Raw genomic sequence first — 24731 nt, 5'->3', positions numbered from 1 at the left:
ATGGAATCTACCCACCTATTTAATATCCTCCCACAGCCCATGTGCACTCTACAGTTCCGGTCTGCATATTATCAAAAATAAAGAGAGGCACTGGACAAGTTGCAAAAAATATTGACAAGGATGATGCCACAACTGAGAGGTGATAAGTGTCAGGAAAGATTGAGCAAGCTAGAGCATTTTTTTCCAGAAAAAAGACTGAGTGAAGACTTGATATAGGCTTTTAAGATTAGGAAAGCGTTTATTAGGGTGGAATTAGAAAAGATGTTCCCACTTGCAGGGAGACAAGAGCTTTACTCAGAGAGTGGTTAGAATGTGCAACTCGCTTTCATGAGGAGTTGTTGAGGTGAATAGCATAGATGGATTTAATGGGAATTTAGATAAACACTTGAGGGAGAATTAAATGGAAGAATATGCTGATAAGGTTAGATGAAATAGGGCGGGAGGAGGCTTGTGCGGAGCTTAAACACCGGCATTGACCTGTTGGGCCGAATGGCCTGTTTCTGTGCTGTGCATTCTATGCAATACTCTATCAGGGACTCTACTCACCCATTTAATTTCCTCCCACCACCCATGTACACTCTCCCCTATCATCGACTCTACCGACCTATTAACCTCCTCCCACATCCCATGTGCAGTCTCCCCTATCATGGACTCTACCCACTGTTGGGACTGGAAAAGTAGGCTTGTGAACAGAAATCCAAAACCTCCAGCCTCCCCTCACCTAACCATTTATATATATATATATTAAAGAATGATTAGCCACTCCTTTCCCCAAATACATAAGTAGTTAAATCGCACACGCAGCATTTAGGTAGCAGCAAATCGTGATGGGATACCCGACCATTATGATAGCAGTTCGTAACCCACACTGTAAAAGCTGACAAAGGCAGGTTTGTTGGATTTATGGCCACCCCCTCGCTTATCTCCAGAACACATTAAGGAATGTTTAACAAGGGCGAGGCTGACATTGTTTATCCTAACCAGCTTACTTCGGATGATTAAGGGAGGAGCGGTGCAGATCTCCAAGGTCACCCCAGCACAAAAGGGAGTGAGGGATTAACGGATCAAGGGTTTGGGAAGACCCTCCGTGTAGTCTCAATGTCTGGGACTTATGTGATTACTGATAAGGGTCCTCCTCAGGAATGTGAGATGTTTAATGTTATGGGATGACCCAAGGCAGCCCCTGACAAGTGAGTGGCAGACGATACCACCCTTTGAAACCCACTGTAGTTACGTAAACATGTACCCTCACCTTTCACAGCAGGTGGGTGTTGCTTATTGAAGGTATAAAGATGCTTGTAGTGCTGATGTTCCTTTGAGAGTTTGGTGCGAGCTTCAGGAAGCTTACCACTCTCCCTTTGTGTGCAAAGCTTTCGAATAAACTTTAACTTGGTCAGCAGTTCCGTCTCCATCTGGTTTTGCTCCTAAAATTCGAGTCTAACAGTTGGTGTCAGAAGTGGGATACTGCGCTGCAGATCGGCTAACGGATCCTGTATTGGAGGGGACGTGGTAGTATCGTGAGACAGGTTAGCCCTGTGCTCGAGACAGGGGGTGCCCCTGTATAAAGCCCTCGAGGGTGAGGCCGGTACCTATGGTAGGGGCTCGGCTCATCATTGGAGACAGGATTGGCAATGGCACTTGCCACAGTATTAAAATTATCCATGCAGTAAAATTCCTCACGGAGACGACGGATTGACGGAATTGACTAGACCTGTAGGTACATAAGATAGAATATAAGTGTTTGTTTACTTATAGTACAAGTTTATGCTGTTATTCCGATACAGTATAAGATTGGATTTTGAGAGTCACATGGTGATCAACATGGACAAGGGTGGTGGTTTATCTCAAACACCGAGCCTGAGCCTGAATTAAGAGGACGTAGTCCCACGTGACGGCCAGGATTAAGTCGGCGTCGGGAACTACAACCATCACAGGATTGTGATCCCATGACTAGTGAGTGTGTATAAATTAGAGTATAAGGTGATCCGTTTGTGCCGATTAAAGTGTAAGATTAGAGTCAAATAAATTAAAGTATAAGATAGAGCATAAGGATATACATAATGATTGACATGAGTAACGAGGGGAAACCCCTTCCTCCGGATGTCCCGCCTATGCCCACCAGTGTTGCTGTTGTAAAACGAGTCCAAGAGGCTACTTTAAAATATCAAAGTGAAATGATCAGGAACGGAAGGAAGGAGACGAGTCCAGTGGATGATCAAATAAAGTGGTGGGCAGGGCAGAAGGCTTCTAAACAAGCTCATTATGGTACCGTTCTGCTCGCTAGTTGGGCAGATCAGACAGGACCTTTAATCGTGGACAAATGGGGGAGGCCGTCTCCTCTCCAGGACCTTTTGAGACCTGTACAGGAGGCGAAAGCTCGAGTCAGCACTCTTTTGGATCTGGAAGTGCCAGCAATGGAGGAGTTAGAGGATTTAAAGGATTGGGGGGGGGGGTGAGGATTGTAAAGACAATGGAGGTTCAGCAGCAGCACAAAACACCGCAGCCCGAGTGCCCCCCCGCCGAATACAACCGTATCTGCCCTTCGGCACCGGTACAACCTGGAAATGGGGAGGTGAAAGCCATGGCCCCTGTCCGAGGAAAGCCAGCTGGAGGCGTAGCAAATGGGGAAGGGAAGGACAGGGGCCCCGGGGGACCACTCAGGGGTCGCAGAGACCGCCAAAAGGGGGCTTATCCGACAGGGAATTGAAGGGACTGCGGACTCTCCTCCTCCCATATTCCCCTCATCACGGATAGGACACCCCGGTCTCCTCCGTTGGAGGACCGGGGGCCACCCACCCATGTATAAACGGACTGTTAGGAGGCCGGCAGTATTTTGCTCTTTTAGACACGAGAGCCTCGGTGTCAATAACCGACTCAGATTTTCCGACCGGAATCAAAAAAATACATATCAGCGGGGTTAGTGGGGAGAACGTCGTCCTTCGCCGGAGCATCCCAATCCCCCTACAGCTATCTCCTGGAGGACGAACCTGGTGGGACACGCTCTGGGTAGGTCCCAAGAACGAGGATCGGATTCTGGCAATGGACATCTTACTCCAGTTAGAGGCGAACCGACATCTCAGTAACCACGCACTGCAAATAGGGGGGCCGGGAGGGGGAGGTTTCCCTTTTCAGCAGATTCTATCCAACGGGGTAGGGTACAGGTCCTCTGACCGATTGTGCGTGCTTGGGTCTGTCAGTGAATGTGTGAGTGAGAGAGAGGATGTCTCTGTCCATCAGTGAATGTGTGAGCGAGGATGTCTCTGTCCATCAGTGAATGTGTGAGCGAGGATGTCTCTGTCCATCAGTGAATGTGTGAGAGAGGATGTCTCTGTCCATCAGTGAATGTGTGAGAGAGGATGTCTCTGTCCATCAGTGAATGTGTGAGTGAGAGAGAGGATGTCTCTGTCCATCAGTGAATGTGTGAGCGAGGATGTCTCTGTCCATCAGTGAATGTGTGAGTGAGAGAGAGGATGTCTCTGTCCATCAGTGAATGTGTGAGCGAGGATGTCTCTGTCCATCAGTGAATGTGTGAGAGAGGATATCTCTGTCCATCAGTGAATGTGTGAGCGAGGATGTCTCTGTCCATCAGTGAATGTGTGAGCGAGGATGTCTCTGTCCATCAGTGAATGTGTGAGCGAGGATGTCTCTGTCCATCAGTGAATGTGTGAGAGAGGATGTCTCTGTCCATCAGTGAATGTGTGAGTGAGAGAGAGGATGTCTCTGTCCATCAGTGAATGTGTGAGAGAGGATGTCTCTGTCCATCAGTGAATGTGTGAGTGAGAGAGAGGATGTCTCTGTCCATCAGTGAATGTGTGAGCGAGGATGTCTCTGTCCATCAGTGAATGTGTGAGTGAGAGAGAGGATGTCTCTGTCCATCAGTGAATGTGTGAGCGAGGATGTCTCTGTCCATCAGTGAATGTGTGAGTGAGAGAGAGGATGTCTCTGTCCATCAGTGAATGTGTGAGAGAGGATGTCTCTGTCCATCAGTGAATGTGTGAGTGAGAGAGAGGATGTCTCTGTCCATCAGTGAATGTGTGAGCGAGGATGTCTCTGTCCATCAGTGAATGTGTGAGCGAGGATGTATCTGTCCATCAGTGAATGTGTGAGCGAGGATGTCTCTGTCCATCAGTGAATGTGTGAGCGAGGATGTCTCTGTCCATCAGTGAATGTGTGAGCGAGGATGTCTCTGTCCATCAGTGAATGTGTGAGCGAGGATGTCTCTGTCCATCAGTGAATGTGTGAGAGAGGATGTCTCTGTCCATCAGTGAATGTGTGAGTGAGAGAGAGGATGTCTCTGTCCATCAGTGAATGTGTGAGAGAGGATGTCTCTGTCCATCAGTGAATGTGTGAGTGAGAGAGAGGATGTCTCTGTCCATCAGTGAATGTGTGAGCGAGGATGTCTCTGTCCATCAGTGAATGTGTGAGTGAGAGAGAGGATGTCTCTGTCCATCAGTGAATGTGTGAGCGAGGATGTCTCTGTCCATCAGTGAATGTGTGAGTGAGAGAGAGGATGTCTCTGTCCATCAGTGAATGTGTGAGAGAGGATGTCTCTGTCCATCAGTGAATGTGTGAGTGAGAGAGAGGATGTCTCTGTCCATCAGTGAATGTGTGAGCGAGGATGTCTCTGTCCATCAGTGAATGTGTGAGCGAGGATGTATCTGTCCATCAGTGAATGTGTGAGCGAGGATGTCTCTGTCCATCAGTGAATGTGTGAGTGAGAGAGAGGATATCTCTGTCCATCAGTGAATGTGTGAGAGAGGATGTCTCTGTCCATCAGTGAATGTGTGAGAGAGGATGTCTCTGTCCATCAGTGAATGTGTGAGTGAGAGAGAGGATGTCTCTGTCCATCAGTGAATGTGTGAGCGAGGATGTCTCTGTCCATCAGTGAATGTGTGAGCGAGGATGTATCTGTCCATCAGTGAATGTGTGAGCGAGGATGTCTCTGTCCATCAGTGAATGTGTGAGTGAGAGAGAGGATATCTCTGTCCATCAGTGAATGTGTGAGCGAGGATGTCTCTGTCCATCAGTGAATGTGTGAGCGAGGATGTCTCTGTCCATCAGTGAATGTGTGAGCGAGGATGTCTCTGTCCATCAGTGAATGTGTGAGCGAGGATCCCTCTGTCCATCAGTGAATGTGTGAGCGAGGATGTCTCTGTCCATCAGTGAATGTGTGAGAGAGGATGTCTCTGTCCATCAGTGAATGTGTGAGTGAGAGAGAGGATGTCTCTGTCCATCAGTGAATGTGTGAGCGAGGATGTATCTGTCCATCAGTGAATGTGTGAGCGAGGATGTCTCTGTCCATCAGTGAATGTGTGAGCGAGGATGTCTCTGTCCATCAGTGAATGTGTGAGAGAGGATGTCTCTGTCCATCAGTGAATGTGTGAGTGAGAGAGAGGATGTCTCTGTCCATCAGTGAATGTGTGAGCGAGGATGTCTCTGTCCATCAGTGAATGTGTGAGCGAGGATGTATCTGTCCATCAGTGAATGTGTGAGCGAGGATGTCTCTGTCCATCAGTGAATGTGTGAGTGAGAGAGAGGATATCTCTGTCCATCAGTGAATGTGTGAGAGAGGATGTCTCTGTCCATCAGTGAATGTGTGAGAGAGGATGTCTCTGTCCATCAGTGAATGTGTGAGTGAGAGAGAGGATGTCTCTGTCCATCAGTGAATGTGTGAGCGAGGATGTCTCTGTCCATCAGTGAATGTGTGAGCGAGGATGTATCTGTCCATCAGTGAATGTGTGAGCGAGGATGTCTCTGTCCATCAGTGAATGTGTGAGTGAGAGAGAGGATATCTCTGTCCATCAGTGAATGTGTGAGCGAGGATGTCTCTGTCCATCAGTGAATGTGTGAGCGAGGATGTCTCTGTCCATCAGTGAATGTGTGAGCGAGGATGTCTCTGTCCATCAGTGAATGTGTGAGCGAGGATCCCTCTGTCCATCAGTGAATGTGTGAGCGAGGATGTCTCTGTCCATCAGTGAATGTGTGAGAGAGGATGTCTCTGTCCATCAGTGAATGTGTGAGTGAGAGAGAGGATGTCTCTGTCCATCAGTGAATGTGTGAGCGAGGATGTATCTGTCCATCAGTGAATGTGTGAGCGAGGATGTCTCTGTCCATCAGTGAATGTGTGAGCGAGGATGTCTCTGTCCATCAGTGAATGTGTGAGCGAGGATGTCTCTGTCCATCAGTGAATGTGTGAGCGAGGATGTCTCTGTCCATCAGTGAATGTGTGAGCGAGGATGTCTCTGTCCATCAGTGAATGTGTGAGTGAGGATGTCTCTGTCCATCAGTGAATGTGTGAGAGAGGATGTCTCTGTCCATCAGTGAATGTGTGAGTGAGAGAGAGGATGTCTCTGTCCATCAGTGAATGTGTGAGCGAGGATGCCTCTGTCCATCAGTGAATGTGTGAGCGAGGATGTCTCTGTCCATCAGTGAATGTGTGAGCGAGGATGTCTCTGTCCATCAGTGAATGTGTGAGCGAGGATGTATCTGTCCATCAGTGAATGTGTGAGCGAGGATGTCTCTGTCCATCAGTGAATGTGTGAGTGAGAGAGAGGATATCTCTGTCCATCAGTGAATGTGTGAGCGAGGATGTCTCTGTCCATCAGTGAATGTGTGAGCGAGGATGTCTCTGTCCATCAGTGAATATGTGAGTGAGAGAGAGGATATCTCTGTCCATCAGTGAATGTGTGAGCGAGGATGTCTCTGTCCATCAGTGAATGTGTGAGTGAGAGAGAGGATGTCTCTGTCCATCAGTGAATGTGTGAGCGAGGATGTCTCTGTCCATCAGTGAATGTGTGAGCGAGGATGTCTCTGTCCATCAGTGAATGTGTGAGTGAGAGAGAGGATGTCTCTGTCCATCAGTGAATGTGTGAGCGAGGATGTCTCTGTCCATCAGTGAATGTGTGAGCGAGGATGTCTCTGTCCATCAGTGAATGTGTGAGCGAGGATGTCTCTGTCCATCAGTGAATGTGTGAGAGAGGATGTCTCTGTCCATCAGTGAATGTGTGAGTGAGAGAGAGGATGTCTCTGTCCATCAGTGAATGTGTGAGCGAGGATGTCTCTGTCCATCAGTGAATGTGTGAGCGAGGATGTATCTGTCCATCAGTGAATGTGTGAGCGAGGATGTCTCTGTCCATCAGTGAATGTGTGAGCGAGGATGTCTCTGTCCATCAGTGAATGTGTGAGCGAGGATGTCTCTGTCCATCAGTGAATGTGTGAGCGAGGATGTCTCTGTCCATCAGTGAATGTGTGAGAGAGGATGTCTCTGTCCATCAGTGAATGTGTGAGTGAGAGAGAGGATGTCTCTGTCCATCAGTGAATGTGTGAGAGAGGATGTCTCTGTCCATCAGTGAATGTGTGAGTGAGAGAGAGGATGTCTCTGTCCATCAGTGAATGTGTGAGCGAGGATGTCTCTGTCCATCAGTGAATGTGTGAGTGAGAGAGAGGATGTCTCTGTCCATCAGTGAATGTGTGAGCGAGGATGTCTCTGTCCATCAGTGAATGTGTGAGTGAGAGAGAGGATGTCTCTGTCCATCAGTGAATGTGTGAGAGAGGATGTCTCTGTCCATCAGTGAATGTGTGAGTGAGAGAGAGGATGTCTCTGTCCATCAGTGAATGTGTGAGTGAGAGAGAGGATGTCTCTGTCCATCAGTGAATGTGTGAGCGAGGATGTCTCTGTCCATCAGTGAATGTGTGAGCGAGGATGTATCTGTCCATCAGTGAATGTGTGAGCGAGGATGTCTCTGTCCATCAGTGAATGTGTGAGTGAGAGAGAGGATATCTCTGTCCATCAGTGAATGTGTGAGAGAGGATGTCTCTGTCCATCAGTGAATGTGTGAGAGAGGATGTCTCTGTCCATCAGTGAATGTGTGAGTGAGAGAGAGGATGTCTCTGTCCATCAGTGAATGTGTGAGCGAGGATGTCTCTGTCCATCAGTGAATGTGTGAGCGAGGATGTATCTGTCCATCAGTGAATGTGTGAGCGAGGATGTCTCTGTCCATCAGTGAATGTGTGAGTGAGAGAGAGGATATCTCTGTCCATCAGTGAATGTGTGAGCGAGGATGTCTCTGTCCATCAGTGAATGTGTGAGCGAGGATGTCTCTGTCCATCAGTGAATGTGTGAGCGAGGATGTCTCTGTCCATCAGTGAATGTGTGAGCGAGGATCCCTCTGTCCATCAGTGAATGTGTGAGCGAGGATGTCTCTGTCCATCAGTGAATGTGTGAGAGAGGATGTCTCTGTCCATCAGTGAATGTGTGAGTGAGAGAGAGGATGTCTCTGTCCATCAGTGAATGTGTGAGCGAGGATGTATCTGTCCATCAGTGAATGTGTGAGCGAGGATGTCTCTGTCCATCAGTGAATGTGTGAGCGAGGATGTCTCTGTCCATCAGTGAATGTGTGAGCGAGGATGTCTCTGTCCATCAGTGAATGTGTGAGAGAGGATGTCTCTGTCCATCAGTGAATGTGTGAGAGAGGATGTCTCTGTCCATCAGTGAATGTGTGAGTGAGAGAGAGGATGTCTCTGTCCATCAGTGAATGTGTGAGCGAGGATGTCTCTGTCCATCAGTGAATGTGTGAGTGAGAGAGAGGATGTCTCTGTCCATCAGTGAATGTGTGAGCGAGGATGTCTCTGTCCATCAGTGAATGTGTGAGAGAGGATATCTCTGTCCATCAGTGAATGTGTGAGCGAGGATGTCTCTGTCCATCAGTGAATGTGTGAGCGAGGATGTCTCTGTCCATCAGTGAATGTGTGAGCGAGGATGTCTCTGTCCATCAGTGAATGTGTGAGAGAGGATGTCTCTGTCCATCAGTGAATGTGTGAGTGAGAGAGAGGATGTCTCTGTCCATCAGTGAATGTGTGAGAGAGGATGTCTCTGTCCATCAGTGAATGTGTGAGTGAGAGAGAGGATGTCTCTGTCCATCAGTGAATGTGTGAGCGAGGATGTCTCTGTCCATCAGTGAATGTGTGAGTGAGAGAGAGGATGTCTCTGTCCATCAGTGAATGTGTGAGCGAGGATGTCTCTGTCCATCAGTGAATGTGTGAGTGAGAGAGAGGATGTCTCTGTCCATCAGTGAATGTGTGAGAGAGGATGTCTCTGTCCATCAGTGAATGTGTGAGTGAGAGAGAGGATGTCTCTGTCCATCAGTGAATGTGTGAGCGAGGATGTCTCTGTCCATCAGTGAATGTGTGAGCGAGGATGTATCTGTCCATCAGTGAATGTGTGAGCGAGGATGTCTCTGTCCATCAGTGAATGTGTGAGCGAGGATGTCTCTGTCCATCAGTGAATGTGTGAGCGAGGATGTCTCTGTCCATCAGTGAATGTGTGAGCGAGGATGTCTCTGTCCATCAGTGAATGTGTGAGAGAGGATGTCTCTGTCCATCAGTGAATGTGTGAGTGAGAGAGAGGATGTCTCTGTCCATCAGTGAATGTGTGAGAGAGGATGTCTCTGTCCATCAGTGAATGTGTGAGTGAGAGAGAGGATGTCTCTGTCCATCAGTGAATGTGTGAGCGAGGATGTCTCTGTCCATCAGTGAATGTGTGAGTGAGAGAGAGGATGTCTCTGTCCATCAGTGAATGTGTGAGCGAGGATGTCTCTGTCCATCAGTGAATGTGTGAGTGAGAGAGAGGATGTCTCTGTCCATCAGTGAATGTGTGAGAGAGGATGTCTCTGTCCATCAGTGAATGTGTGAGTGAGAGAGAGGATGTCTCTGTCCATCAGTGAATGTGTGAGCGAGGATGTCTCTGTCCATCAGTGAATGTGTGAGCGAGGATGTATCTGTCCATCAGTGAATGTGTGAGCGAGGATGTCTCTGTCCATCAGTGAACGTGTGAGTGAGAGAGAGGATATCTCTGTCCATCAGTGAATGTGTGAGAGAGGATGTCTCTGTCCATCAGTGAATGTGTGAGAGAGGATGTCTCTGTCCATCAGTGAATGTGTGAGTGAGAGAGAGGATGTCTCTGTCCATCAGTGAATGTGTGAGCGAGGATGTCTCTGTCCATCAGTGAATGTGTGAGCGAGGATGTATCTGTCCATCAGTGAATGTGTGAGCGAGGATGTCTCTGTCCATCAGTGAATGTGTGAGTGAGAGAGAGGATATCTCTGTCCATCAGTGAATGTGTGAGCGAGGATGTCTCTGTCCATCAGTGAATGTGTGAGCGAGGATGTCTCTGTCCATCAGTGAATGTGTGAGCGAGGATGTCTCTGTCCATCAGTGAATGTGTGAGCGAGGATCCCTCTGTCCATCAGTGAATGTGTGAGCGAGGATGTCTCTGTCCATCAGTGAATGTGTGAGAGAGGATGTCTCTGTCCATCAGTGAATGTGTGAGTGAGAGAGAGGATGTCTCTGTCCATCAGTGAATGTGTGAGCGAGGATGTATCTGTCCATCAGTGAATGTGTGAGCGAGGATGTCTCTGTCCATCAGTGAATGTGTGAGCGAGGATGTCTCTGTCCATCAGTGAATGTGTGAGAGAGGATGTCTCTGTCCATCAGTGAATGTGTGAGTGAGAGAGAGGATGTCTCTGTCCATCAGTGAATGTGTGAGCGAGGATGTCTCTGTCCATCAGTGAATGTGTGAGCGAGGAAGTATCTGTCCATCAGTGAATGTGTGAGCGAGGATGTCTCTGTCCATCAGTGAATGTGTGAGTGAGAGAGAGGATATCTCTGTCCATCAGTGAATGTGTGAGAGAGGATGTCTCTGTCCATCAGTGAATGTGTGAGAGAGGATGTCTCTGTCCATCAGTGAATGTGTGAGTGAGAGAGAGGATGTCTCTGTCCATCAGTGAATGTGTGAGCGAGGATGTCTCTGTCCATCAGTGAATGTGTGAGCGAGGATGTATCTGTCCATCAGTGAATGTGTGAGCGAGGATGTCTCTGTCCATCAGTGAATGTGTGAGTGAGAGAGAGGATATCTCTGTCCATCAGTGAATGTGTGAGCGAGGATGTCTCTGTCCATCAGTGAATGTGTGAGCGAGGATGTCTCTGTCCATCAGTGAATGTGTGAGCGAGGATGTCTCTGTCCATCAGTGAATGTGTGAGCGAGGATCCCTCTGTCCATCAGTGAATGTGTGAGCGAGGATGTCTCTGTCCATCAGTGAATGTGTGAGAGAGGATGTCTCTGTCCATCAGTGAATGTGTGAGTGAGAGAGAGGATGTCTCTGTCCATCAGTGAATGTGTGAGCGAGGATGTATCTGTCCATCAGTGAATGTGTGAGCGAGGATGTCTCTGTCCATCAGTGAATGTGTGAGCGAGGATGTCTCTGTCCATCAGTGAATGTGTGAGCGAGGATGTCTCTGTCCATCAGTGAATGTGTGAGCGAGGATGTCTCTGTCCATCAGTGAATGTGTGAGCGAGGATGTCTCTGTCCATCAGTGAATGTGTGAGTGAGGGTGTCTCTGTCCATCAGTGAATGTGTGAGAGAGGATGTCTCTGTCCATCAGTGAATGTGTGAGTGAGAGAGAGGATGTCTCTGTCCATCAGTGAATGTGTGAGCGAGGATGCCTCTGTCCATCAGTGAATGTGTGAGCGAGGATGTCTCTGTCCATCAGTGAATGTGTGAGCGAGGATGTCTCTGTCCATCAGTGAATGTGTGAGCGAGGATGTATCTGTCCATCAGTGAATGTGTGAGCGAGGATGTCTCTGTCCATCAGTGAATGTGTGAGTGAGAGAGAGGATATCTCTGTCCATCAGTGAATGTGTGAGCGAGGATGTCTCTGTCCATCAGTGAATGTGTGAGCGAGGATGTCTCTGTCCATCAGTGAATATGTGAGTGAGAGAGAGGATATCTCTGTCCATCAGTGAATGTGTGAGCGAGGATGTCTCTGTCCATCAGTGAATGTGTGAGTGAGAGAGAGGATGTCTCTGTCCATCAGTGAATGTGTGAGCGAGGATGTCTCTGTCCATCAGTGAATGTGTGAGCGAGGATGTCTCTGTCCATCAGTGAATGTGTGAGTGAGAGAGAGGATGTCTCTGTCCATCAGTGAATGTGTGAGCGAGGATGTCTCTGTCCATCAGTGAATGTGTGAGCGAGGATGTCTCTGTCCATCAGTGAATGTGTGAGCGAGGATGTCTCTGTCCATCAGTGAATGTGTGAGAGAGGATGTCTCTGTCCATCAGTGAATGTGTGAGTGAGAGAGAGGATGTCTCTGTCCATCAGTGAATGTGTGAGCGAGGATGTCTCTGTCCATCAGTGAATGTGTGAGCGAGGATGTATCTGTCCATCAGTGAATGTGTGAGCGAGGATGTCTCTGTCCATCAGTGAATGTGTGAGCGAGGATGTCTCTGTCCATCAGTGAATGTGTGAGCGAGGATGTCTCTGTCCATCAGTGAATGTGTGAGCGAGGATGTCTCTGTCCATCAGTGAATGTGTGAGAGAGGATGTCTCTGTCCATCAGTGAATGTGTGAGTGAGAGAGAGGATGTCTCTGTCCATCAGTGAATGTGTGAGAGAGGATGTCTCTGTCCATCAGTGAATGTGTGAGTGAGAGAGAGGATGTCTCTGTCCATCAGTGAATGTGTGAGCGAGGATGTCTCTGTCCATCAGTGAATGTGTGAGTGAGAGAGAGGATGTCTCTGTCCATCAGTGAATGTGTGAGCGAGGATGTCTCTGTCCATCAGTGAATGTGTGAGTGAGAGAGAGGATGTCTCTGTCCATCAGTGAATGTGTGAGAGAGGATGTCTCTGTCCATCAGTGAATGTGTGAGTGAGAGAGAGGATGTCTCTGTCCATCAGTGAATGTGTGAGTGAGAGAGAGGATGTCTCTGTCCATCAGTGAATGTGTGAGCGAGGATGTCTCTGTCCATCAGTGAATGTGTGAGCGAGGATGTATCTGTCCATCAGTGAATGTGTGAGCGAGGATGTCTCTGTCCATCAGTGAATGTGTGAGTGAGAGAGAGGATATCTCTGTCCATCAGTGAATGTGTGAGAGAGGATGTCTCTGTCCATCAGTGAATGTGTGAGAGAGGATGTCTCTGTCCATCAGTGAATGTGTGAGTGAGAGAGAGGATGTCTCTGTCCATCAGTGAATGTGTGAGCGAGGATGTCTCTGTCCATCAGTGAATGTGTGAGCGAGGATGTATCTGTCCATCAGTGAATGTGTGAGCGAGGATGTCTCTGTCCATCAGTGAATGTGTGAGTGAGAGAGAGGATATCTCTGTCCATCAGTGAATGTGTGAGCGAGGATGTCTCTGTCCATCAGTGAATGTGTGAGCGAGGATGTCTCTGTCCATCAGTGAATGTGTGAGCGAGGATGTCTCTGTCCATCAGTGAATGTGTGAGCGAGGATCCCTCTGTCCATCAGTGAATGTGTGAGCGAGGATGTCTCTGTCCATCAGTGAATGTGTGAGAGAGGATGTCTCTGTCCATCAGTGAATGTGTGAGTGAGAGAGAGGATGTCTCTGTCCATCAGTGAATGTGTGAGCGAGGATGTATCTGTCCATCAGTGAATGTGTGAGCGAGGATGTCTCTGTCCATCAGTGAATGTGTGAGCGAGGATGTCTCTGTCCATCAGTGAATGTGTGAGAGAGGATGTCTCTGTCCATCAGTGAATGTGTGAGTGAGAGAGAGGATGTCTCTGTCCATCAGTGAATGTGTGAGCGAGGATGTCTCTGTCCATCAGTGAATGTGTGAGCGAGGATGTATCTGTCCATCAGTGAATGTGTGAGCGAGGATGTCTCTGTCCATCAGTGAATGTGTGAGTGAGAGAGAGGATATCTCTGTCCATCAGTGAATGTGTGAGAGAGGATGTCTCTGTCCATCAGTGAATGTGTGAGAGAGGATGTCTCTGTCCATCAGTGAATGTGTGAGTGAGAGAGAGGATGTCTCTGTCCATCAGTGAATGTGTGAGCGAGGATGTCTCTGTCCATCAGTGAATGTGTGAGCGAGGATGTATCTGTCCATCAGTGAATGTGTGAGCGAGGATGTCTCTGTCCATCAGTGAATGTGTGAGTGAGAGAGAGGATATCTCTGTCCATCAGTGAATGTGTGAGCGAGGATGTCTCTGTCCATCAGTGAATGTGTGAGCGAGGATGTCTCTGTCCATCAGTGAATGTGTGAGCGAGGATGTCTCTGTCCATCAGTGAATGTGTGAGCGAGGATCCCTCTGTCCATCAGTGAATGTGTGAGCGAGGATGTCTCTGTCCATCAGTGAATGTGTGAGAGAGGATGTCTCTGTCCATCAGTGAATGTGTGAGTGAGAGAGAGGATGTCTCTGTCCATCAGTGAATGTGTGAGCGAGGATGTATCTGTCCATCAGTGAATGTGTGAGCGAGGATGTCTCTGTCCATCAGTGAATGTGTGAGCGAGGATGTCTCTGTCCATCAGTGAATGTGTGAGCGAGGATGTCTCTGTCCATCAGTGAATGTGTGAGCGAGGATGTCTCTGTCCATCAGTGAATGTGTGAGCGAGGATGTCTCTGTCCATCAGTGAATGTGTGAGTGAGGATGTCTCTGTCCATCAGTGAATGTGTGAGAGAGGATGTCTCTGTCCATCAGTGAATGTGTGAGTGAGAGAGAGGATGTCTCTGTCCATCAGTGAATGTGTGAGCGAGGATGCCTCTGTCCATCAGTGAATGTGTGAGCGAGGATGTCTCTGTCCATCAGTGAATGTGTGAGCGAGGATGTCTCTGTCCATCAGTGAATGTGTGAGCGAGGATGTATCTGTCCATCAGTGAATGTGTGAGCGAGGATGTCTCTGTCCATCAGTGAATGTGTGAGTGAGAGAGAGGATATCTCTGTCCATCAGTGAATGTGTGAGCGAGGATGTCTCTGTCCATCAGTGAATGTGTGAGCGAGGATGTCTCTGTCCATCAGTGAATATGTGAGTGAGAGAGAGGATATCTCTGTCCATCAGTGAATGTGTGAGCGAGGATGTCTCTGTCCATCAGTGAATGTGTGAGTGAGAGAGAGGATGTCTCTGTCCATCAGTGAATGTGTGAGCGAGGATGTCTCTGTCCATCAGTGAATGTGTGAGCGAGGATGTCTCTGTCCATCAGTGAATGTGTGAGTGAGAGAGAGGATGTCTCTGTCCATCAGTGAATGTGTGAGCGAGGATGTCTCTGTCCATCAGTGAATGTGTGAGCGAGGATGTCTCTGTCCATCAGTGAATGTGTGAGCGAGGATGTCTCTGTCCATCAGTGAATGTGTGAGTGAGAGAGAGGATGTCTCTGTCCATCAGTGAATGTGTGAGCGAGGATGTCTCTGTCCATCAGTGAATGTGTGAGTGAGAGAGAGGATGTCTCTGTCCATCAGTGAATGTGTGAGCGAGGATGTCTCTGTCCATCAGTGAATGTGTGAGCGAGGATGTCTCTGTCCATCAGTGAATGTGAGGGAGAGGATGTCTCTGTCCATCAGTGAATGTGTGAGCGAGGATGTCTCTGTCCATCAGTGAATGTGCGAGCGAGGATGTCTCTGTCCATCAGTGAATGTGTGAGCGAGGATGTCTCTGTCCATCAGTGAATGTGTGAGCGAGGATGTCTCTGTCCATCAGTGAATGTGTGAGCGAGGATGTCTCTGTCCATCTGTGAATGTGTGAGAGAGGATGTCTCTGTCCATCAGTGAATGTGTGAGCGAGGATGTCTCTGTCCATCAGTGAATGTGTGAGAGAGGATCTATCTGTCCATCAGTGAATGTGAGGGAGAGGATGCCTCTGTATATCAGTGAATGTGTGAGAGAGACGATGACCCCGTATATCAGTGAGTTTGTGAGAGAGAGAGGATGCCGCTGTATATCAGTGAGTGTGTGTGTGTGTGTGAGAGAGAGGATGCCTCTGCAGATCAGTGAGTGAGTGTGTGAGAGAGAGGATGCCTCTGTATATCAGTGAGTGTGTGAGAGAGAGGATGCCTCTGTATATCAGTGAGTGTGTGTGAGAGAGAGGATGCCTCTGTATATCAGTGAGTGTGAGAGAGAGGATGCCTCTGTATATTAGTGAGTGTGTGTGTGAGAGAGGATGCCCCTGTATATCAGTGAGTGTGTGTGAGAGAGAGGATGCCTCTGTATATTAGTGAGTGTGTGTGTGAGAGAGGATGCCCCTGTATATCAGTGAGTGTGTGTGAGAGAGAGGATGCCCCTGTATATCAGTGAGTGTGTGTGAGAGAGGATACCTCTGAAGATCAGTGAGTGTGTGAGAGAGAGGATACCCCTGTATATCAGTGAGTGTGTGAGAGAGAGGATGCCTCTGTATATCAGTGAGTGTGTGTGTGTGAGAGAGAGGATGCCTCTGTACATCAGTGAATGTGTGAGAGAGGATGCCTCTGTATATCAGTGAGTGTGTGAGAGAGAGGATGCCTCTGTATATCAGTGAGTGAGTGTGAGAGAGAGGATGCCCCTGTATATCAGTGAGTGTGAGAGAGAGAGGATGCCTCTGAATATCAGTGAGTGTGTGAGAGAGAGAGGATGCCTCTGAATATCAGTGAGTGTGAGAGAGAGAGGATGCCCCTATATATCAGTGTGTGTGAGCGAGGATGCCTCTGTATATCAGTGAGTGTGTGAGAGAGAGGATGCCTCTGGATATCAGTGAGTGTGTGAGAGAGAGAGGATGCCTCTGGATATCAGTGAGTGCGTGAGAGAGAGAGGATGCCCCTGTATATCAGTGAGTGAGTGTGTGAGAGAGAGGATGCCTCTGTATATCAGTGTGTGTGTGAGAGAGGATGCCCCTGTATGTCAGTGAGTGAGAGAGAGAGAGTATGCCTCTGTATATCAGTGTGTGTGAGCGAGGATGCCTCTGTATATCAGTGAGTGTGTGAGAGAGAGGATGCCTCTGGATATCAGTGAGTGTGTGAGAGAGAGAGGATGCCTCTGTATATCAGTGAGTGCGTGAGAGAGAGAGGATGCCCCTGTATATCAGTGAGTGAGTGTGTGAGAGAGAGGATGCCTCTGTATATCAGTGAGTGTGTGAGAGAGGATGCCCCTGTATGTCAGTGAGTGAGAGAGAGAGAGAGTATGCCTCTGTATATCAGTGAGTGAGAGAGAGGATGCCCCTGTATATCAGTGAGTGAGAGAGAGGATGCCTCTGTATATCAGTGAGTGTGTGAGAGAGAGAGAGAGATGCCTCTGTATATCAGTGTTTGTGTCTGTGTGTGTGTGAGAGAGAGAGGATGCCTCTGTATATCAGTGTGTGTGTGTGTGTGTGTGTGTGTGTGTGAGAGAGAGACAGAGGATGCCTCTGTATATCAGTGAGTGTGTGTGTGTGTGTGAGAGAGGATGCCTCTGTATATCAATGTGTGTGTGTGTGTGTGTGTGTGTGTGTGAGAGAGAGAGAGGATGCCTCTGTATATCAGTGTGTGTGTGTGTGTGTGAGAAAGGATGCCTCTGTATATCAATGAGTGTGTGAGAGAGAGGATGCCTCTGTATTTCAGTGAGTGTGTGTGTGAGAGAGGATGCCTCTGTATATCAGTGTTTGTGTGTGTGTGTGTGAGAGAGAGGATGCCTCTGCATATCAGCGAGTGTGTGTGTGTGTGTGTGAGAGAGAGGATGCCTCTGCATTTCAGTGAGTGTGTGAGAGAGAGAGCGAGTACACCTCTGTACATCAGTGAGTGTGTGAGAGAGAGAGAGGATGCCCCGGTATATCAGTGAGTGAGTGTGTGAGAGAGAGGATGCCTCTGTATATCAGTGAGTGTGTGAGAGAGGATGCCCCTGTATGTCAGTGAGTGAGAGAGAGAGAGAGAGTATGCCTCTGTATATCAGTGAGTGAGAGAGAGGATGCCTCTGTATATCAGTGAGTGTGTGACAGAGAGAGAAGATGCCTCTGTATATCAGTGTTTGTGTCTGTGTGTGTGTGAGAGAGAGAGGATGCCTCTGTATATCAGTGTGTGTGTGTGTGTGTGTGTGTGTGAGAGAGATACAGAGGATGCCTCTGTATATCAGTGAGTGTGTGTGTGTGTGTGAGAGAGGATGCCTCTGTATATCAATGTGTGTGTGTGTGTGTGTGTGTGTGTGTGAGAGAGAGAGAGGATGCCTCTATATCAGTGAGTGCGTGTGTGTGTGTGTGTGTGTGAGAGAGGATGCCTCTGTATTTCAGTGAGTGTGTGTGTGAGAGAGGATGCCTCTGTATATCAGTGTGTGTGTGTGTGTGTGAGAGAGAGGATGCCTCTGCATATCAGCGAGTGTGTGTGTGTGTGAGAGAGGATGCCTCTGCATTTCAGTGAGTGTGTGAGAGAGAGAGAGTACACCTCTGTACATCAGTGAGTGTGTGAGAGAGAGAAAGGATGCCCCGGTATATCAGTGAGAGAGTGTGTGAGAGAGAGGACGCCTCTGTATATCAGTGAGTGCGAGAGAGAGAGGATGCCTCTGTACATCAGTGAGTGTGAGCGAGAGGATGCCTCTGCACATCAGTGAGTGTGAGCGAGAGGATGCCTCTGTATATCAGTGAGTGTGTGTGAGAGAGAGGATGCCCCTGCATATCAGTGAGTGAGTGTGAGAGAGAGAGGAAGCCTCTGCATATCAGTGAGTGTGTGTGTGAGAGGATGCACCTGAAAAGATAAGTGAGTGAGTGAGAGAGAGGATGCCTCTGTATATCAGTGAGTGTGTGTGAGAGAGAGAGGATGCCCCTGTATATCAGTGTGTGTGAGAGAGGATGCCCCTGCAGATCAGTGAGTGTGTGTGTGAGAGGATGCCCCTGAAAAGATCAGTGAGTGAGTGAGAGAGAGGATGCTTCTATATATCAGTGTGTGTGTGAGAGAGAGGATGCCCCTGAATATCAGTGAGTGTGTGTAAGAGAGAGAGGATGCCCCTGTATATCAGTGAGTGTGTGTGTGTGTGTGAGAGAGGATGCCTCTGTATATCAGTGAGTGTGTGTGAGAGAGAGGATGCCCCTGCATATCAGTGAGTGTGTGTGTGAGAGGATGCCCCTGAAAAGATCATTGACTGAGTGAGAGAGAGGATGCCTCTGTATATCAGTGTGTGAGTGAGAGAGAGGATGCCCCTGTATATCAGTGAGTGTGTGTGTGTGTGAGAGTGGATGCCTCTATATATCAGTGTGTCTGTGTGTGTGACAGAGAGAGGATGCCTCTGTATCTCAGTGAGTGTGTGTGTGTGTGTGTGTGAGAGAGAGGATGCCTCTGTATTTCAGTGAGTGAGTGTGTGAGAGAGAGGATGCCCCTGCATATCAGTGAGTGTGTGTGAGAGAGAGGATGCCCCTGTATATCAGTGAGTGTGTGAGAGAGGATGCCCCTGTATATCAGTGAGTGAGTGTGTGAGAGAGGATGCCCCTGTATGTATCAGTGAGTGAGTGAGAGAGAGGATGCCTCTGTACATCAGTGAGTGAGAGAGAGAGAGAGAGGATGCCTCTGTATATCAGTGAGTGTGTGTGAGAGAGAGAGGATGCCCCTGTATATCAGTGAGTGTGTGTGAGAGAGAGGATGCCCCTGCAGATCAGTGAGTGTGTGTGTGAGAGGATGCCCCTGAAAAGATCAGTGAGTGAGTTAGAGAGAGGATGCTTCTATATATCAGTGTGTGTGAGAGAGAGAGGATGCCCCTGAATATCAGTGAGTGCATGTAAGAGAGAGAGGATGCCCCTGTATATCAGTGAGTGTGTGTGTGTGTGAGAGAGGATGCCTCTGTATATCAGTGAGTGTGTGTGAGAGAGAGGATGCCCCTGTATATCAGTGAGTGTGTGAGAGAGGATGCCCCTGTATATCAGTGAGTGAGTGTGTGAGAGAGGATGCCCCTGTATGTATCAGTGAGTGAGTGAGAGAGAGGATGCCTCTGTACATCAGTGAGTGAGAGAGAGAGAGAGAGGATGCCTCTGTATATCAGTGAGTGAGAAAGAGAGAGAGGATGCCTCTGTATATCAGTGAGTGTGTGTGTGTGTGTGAGAGAGGATGCCTCTGTATTTCAGTGAGTGAGTGTGTGAGAGAGAGGATGCCTCTGTATATCAGTGAGTGTGTGTGAGAGAGAGGATGCCCCTGCATATCAGTGAGTGAGTGTGAGAGAGAGGATGCCCCTGTGCATCAGTGAGTGTGTGTGAGAGAGAGGATGCCCCTGCATATCAGTGAGTGTGTGAGAGAGAGAGAGTGCCTCTGTATATCAGTGTGTGTGTGAGAGAGGATGCCTCTGCATATCAGTGAGTGTGTGAGAGAGAGAGGATGCCTCAGTATATCAGTGAGTGTGTGTGAGAGAGAGGATGCCCCTATATATCAGTGAGTGTGTGAGAGAGGATGCCCCTGTATATCAGTGAGTGAGTGTGTGAGAGAGGATGCCCCTGTATGTATCAGTGAGTGAGTGAGAGAGAGGATGCCTCTGTACATCAGTGAGTGAGTGAGAGAGAGAGGATGCCTCTGTATATCAGTGAGTGCGAGAGAGAGAGGATGCCCCTGTATATCAGTGAGTGAGTGTGTGAGAGAGGATGCCCCTGTATATCAGTGAGTGAGTATGTTAGAGAGGATGCCCCTGTATATCAGTGAGTGTGTGTGAGAGAGGATGCCCCTGTATATCAGTGAGTGTGTGTGTGTGTGTTTGAGAGAGGATGCCTCTGTATATTAGTGAGTGTGTGAGGGAGAGAGGATGCCCCTGTGCATCAGTGAGTGTGTGTGAGAGGGAGGATGCCCCTGCATATCAGGGAGTGTGTGTGTGTGTGTGTGTGTGTGTGTGAGAGAGAGAGGATGCCCCTGTGTATCAGTGAGTGTGTGTGAGAGAGGATGCCCCTGGATATCAGTGAGTGTGTGTGTGTTTGTGTGAGAGAGAGGATGCCCCTGTATATCAGTGAGTGTGTGAGAGAGAGGATGCCTCTGTATGTCAGTGTGTGAGAGAGAGGATGCCTCTGTATATCAGTGAGTGTGTGAGAGAGAGGATGCCCCTGTGCATCAGTGAGTGTGAGAGAGGATGCCTCTGTATATCAGTGAGTGTGTGAGAGAGAGAGGATGCCTCTGTATATCAGTGAGTGTGTGAGAGAGAGGATGCCCCTGTGCATCAGTGAGTGTGAGAGAGGATGCCTCTGTATATCAGTGAGTGTGTGTGAGAGAGAGGATGCCCCTGTGCATCAGTGAGTGTGAGAGAGAGAGGATGCCCCTGTATATCAATGAGTGAGAGAGAGAGGATGCCCCTGTGTATCAGTGAGTGTGAGTGAGAGAGGATGCCTCTGTATATCAATGAGTGAGAGAGGATGCCCCTGTGTATCAGTGAGTGTGAGTGAGAGAGGATGCCCCTGTATATCAGTGAGTGTGTGTGAGAGAGGATGCCTCTGTATATCAGTGAGTGTGTGAGAGAGAGGATGCCCCTGTGCATCAGTGAGTGTGTGAGAGAGAGGATGCCCCTGTATATCAATGAGTGAGAGAGAGAGGATGCCCCTGTGTATCAGTGAGTGTGAGTGAGAGAGGATGCCTCTGTATATCAATGAGTGAGAGAGAGAGGATGCCCCTGTGTATCAGTGAGTGTGAGTGAGAGAGGATGCCTCTGTGTATGAGTCAGTGATTCTGAGTGTGTGAGAGAGAGGATGCCTCTGTATATCAGTGAGTCTGAGAGAGAGGATGCCTCTGTATATCAATGAGTGAGAGAGAGAGGATGCCTCTGTATATCAGTGAGTGTGAGAGAGAGGATGCCTCTGTATATCAATGAGTGAGAGAGAGAGGATGCCTCTGTATATCAGTGAGTGTGTGAGAGAGAGGATGCCTCTGTATTTCAGTGAGTGTGTGAGAGAGAGGATGCCCCTGTATTTCAGTGAGTGTGTGTGAGAGAGGATGCCCCTGTATATGAGTCAGTGATTCTTAGTGTGTGAGAGAGAGGATGCCTCTGTATATCAGTGAGTGTGTGAGAGAGAGAGGATGCCTCTGTATATCAATGAGTGAGAGAGAGAGGATGCCTCTGTATTTCAGTGAGTGTGAGAGAGAGGATGCCTCTGTATATCAATGAGTGAGAGAGAGAGGATGCCTCTGTATATCAGTGAGTGTGAGAGAGAGGATGCCCCTGTATATCAGTGAGTGTGAGAGAGAGGATGCCCCTGTATATCAGTGAGTGTGAGAGAGAGGATGCCTCTGTGTATCAGTGAGTTTGTGAGAGGATGCCTCTGTATATCAGTGAGTGTGTGAGAGAGAGGATGCCTCTGTATTTCAGTGAGTGTGAGAGAGAGGATGCCTCTGTATATCAATGAGTGAGAGAGAGAGGATGCCTCTGTATTTCAGTGAGTGTGAGAGAGAGAGGATGCCTCTGTATATCAGTGAGTGAGTGTGTGAGAGGGAGGATGCCCCTGTATATCAGTGAGTGTGTGAGAGGGAGGATGCCTCTGTATATCAGTGAGTGACTGAGTATCCGCGTGTATTTTGTGTTGGGGACAAGCGGCAGGATGATGAAACCCGACCTTTTACCATTAAAAACATGTAAAATCCAACACAGACTGGGACTGAACAAGTTAAATTGCCAGAACCTGTCCCCATCACAGGTTGGATCAGACACAGTAAGCGGTGTCTCGGGGGAAAGGATCAGAAAACACCTCCTCAGATCGACCCAAAGATTGCGAGTGAATTCCCACAAACGGGTGAACCGTTTGCTCCTGTCTCTGAGTTTCAATTCCCCCACATGCCGGTACGTTGGCGGGGGCGGGGAATACAGCCTCCCTCCATCGGAGCGGCCCCCAATCCCACACACTCACTCACACTCTCTCTCTCTCTCTCTCTCTCCATTTCACCCCCTGCGCCTCCACCGCCATTTTTCCTCCAAACCGTCTTCTTCTCCGCCGACCCTGCTCCATCCGGGGATTGGATGGCCGGGGCATGCGCACTGCGGACATTCACCGTCAATAAACGCCCCCTCCCAGAGTCCGCTCCTGCGGTTCGGAACCTGGTGATTGACGTCCACGCGAGGTCCACCAATCGAGGTGCGGCTCGGGGTCACGCGGCAGCTGACTTTTAAAACTGCGCGGCCGTTGAACAGAAACAGCGCGGGCGATGTTGGAAAACTGGCAAAGGCGCGGTGACGTTCGTAACCTGGCAACGGCGCGCGTGTGACGTTCATAACCTGGCAACGGCGCGCGTGTGACGTTCGTAACCTGGCAACGGCGCGCGTGTGACGTTCGTAACCTGGCAACGGCGCGCGTGTGACGGTCGTAACCTGGCAACGGCGCGCGTGTGACATGTGTCGAGAGGCGGTGCCGTCAGCCGACTGATGGGAGAGTTCAGGGGACTGGAGAAGATCAACCGGTCCCCATCCACCGCCATCATCTCAATCCACCGCCATCCTCCCCCTGGAGAGGATCAACCGCGACCCATCCACCGCCATCATCTCAATCCACCGCCATCCTCCCCCTGGAGAGGATCAACCGGTCCACATCCACCGCCATCATCTCAATCCACCGCCATCCTCCCCCTGGAGAGGATCAACCGGTCCCCATTCACCGCCATCATCTCAATCCACCGCCATCCTCCCCCTGGAGAGGATCAACCGGTCCCCATTCACCGCCATCATCTCAATCCACCGCCATCCTCCCCCTGGAGAAGATCAACCGGTCCCCATCCACCGCCATCATCTCAATCCACCGCCATCCTCCCCCTGGAGAGGATCAACCGGTCCCCATCCACCGCCATCATCTCAATCCACCGCCATCCTCCCCCGGGCGGGGGTGTGAATCAGACGGTTAATCAGACTCATCCATTCCTTTCTCACCTTCAGACTCCACTATTCCAATACCCTCCTGCCCGGCCTCCCATCTTCCACCCTCCATAAACATCAGCTCATCCAAAACTCTGCTGCCCGTATCTGAACTCGCACCAAGTCCCGTTCACCCATCACCCCCTGTGCTCACTGACCGACAGTTGCTCCCGGTCCGGGAATGCCTCCATTTTAAAATTCTCATCCTGGTTTTCAATTCACTCCATGACCCTCGGCCCTCTCCCCATCTCTATAACCTCCTCCAGCCCGACAACCCTCCGAGTCTCTGCACTCCTCCAATTCTGGCCTCTTGCCCAACCCCCGATTTCCATCACTCCACCATTGGCGGCCGTGCCTTCACCTGCCGGGGCCCCAAGCTCTGGAATTCCCTCCCGAAACCTCTCCACCTCTCTCTCTCCTCCTTTAAGACGCTCCTTAAAACCTACCTCATTGAGATCTGGATGAGCTCTAACCAGAGCTCTGTACAGCTGTAACATAACTTCCTCCCCTTTATATTCCAGCCCTTGAGATAAAGGCCAACACTCCATTCGCCTTTTTGATCACTTCTTGTACCCGCCCACTGGGTTTTAGAGATTTGTCGACTTGGACCCCTAAATTTCTCTGCTCATCCACAGTTCCCACACTCTTCCCATTCAGAAAATATTCCGATTTGTCTTTTTCTGATCCAAAGTGGATGACCTCACACTTGCCCACATTAAACACCATCTCCCACAGTTTTCCTCACTCACTGAGTCTGTCTGTGTCCCTGGTTTTCAGTTTCCCCAACAGGGTCCGATTCTGTTTTCAGTACAAAGCAACAGGTAATCAAATCTACCCTTTTATTAGATATATCGAAGTGATATGGAGTTGAGGTACAGATCGGCTATGATTTAATAGAATGGCGGGACAGGGTCGAGGGGCTGAATGGCCTCCTCCTGTTCCTGTATAACAGTCTCGAGGGGCTGGACGGCCTCCTCCTGTTCCTGTGCACTGTTTATTGGGTGGGGTGTGAAACAAACGGGTAATGACACAGTGTCACACACTCGGGGGACGGCAGTGAACCGTGTGAGAGAGACAGTGAGAGAGGATGCGTGTCCATATCAGTGATTGAGTGTGAGAGAGAGAGGATGCCTCTGCACATCAGTGAGTGTGTGTGAGAGA

At 49.2% G+C, this 24731-nt stretch overlaps 1 long non-coding RNA gene and 1 pseudogene across 1 annotated transcript; one reads left to right on the top strand and one right to left on the bottom strand.

Moving 5' to 3' along the window:
- The window catches only part of LOC137317445 (zinc finger protein 271-like), a 433617-nt pseudogene that overhangs the window by 81326 nt on the left and 327560 nt on the right, over positions 1-24731 (top strand).
- On the bottom strand, positions 214-24141 carry LOC137317430 (uncharacterized). The gene is made up of 2 exons (XR_010961702.1): positions 24017-24141; positions 214-1711 (listed from the first exon to the last, which is right to left on the bottom strand). It is a non-coding gene; the product is annotated as an uncharacterized lncRNA (long non-coding RNA).

This window comes from Heptranchias perlo, unplaced genomic scaffold (genome assembly GCF_035084215.1).
Source record: "Heptranchias perlo isolate sHepPer1 unplaced genomic scaffold, sHepPer1.hap1 HAP1_SCAFFOLD_62, whole genome shotgun sequence".
Lineage (NCBI taxonomy): Eukaryota > Metazoa > Chordata > Chondrichthyes > Hexanchiformes > Hexanchidae > Heptranchias > Heptranchias perlo.
The sequence above is the reverse complement of the archived record's forward strand: the minus strand, read 5'-3'. Positions and strand labels throughout refer to the sequence as shown.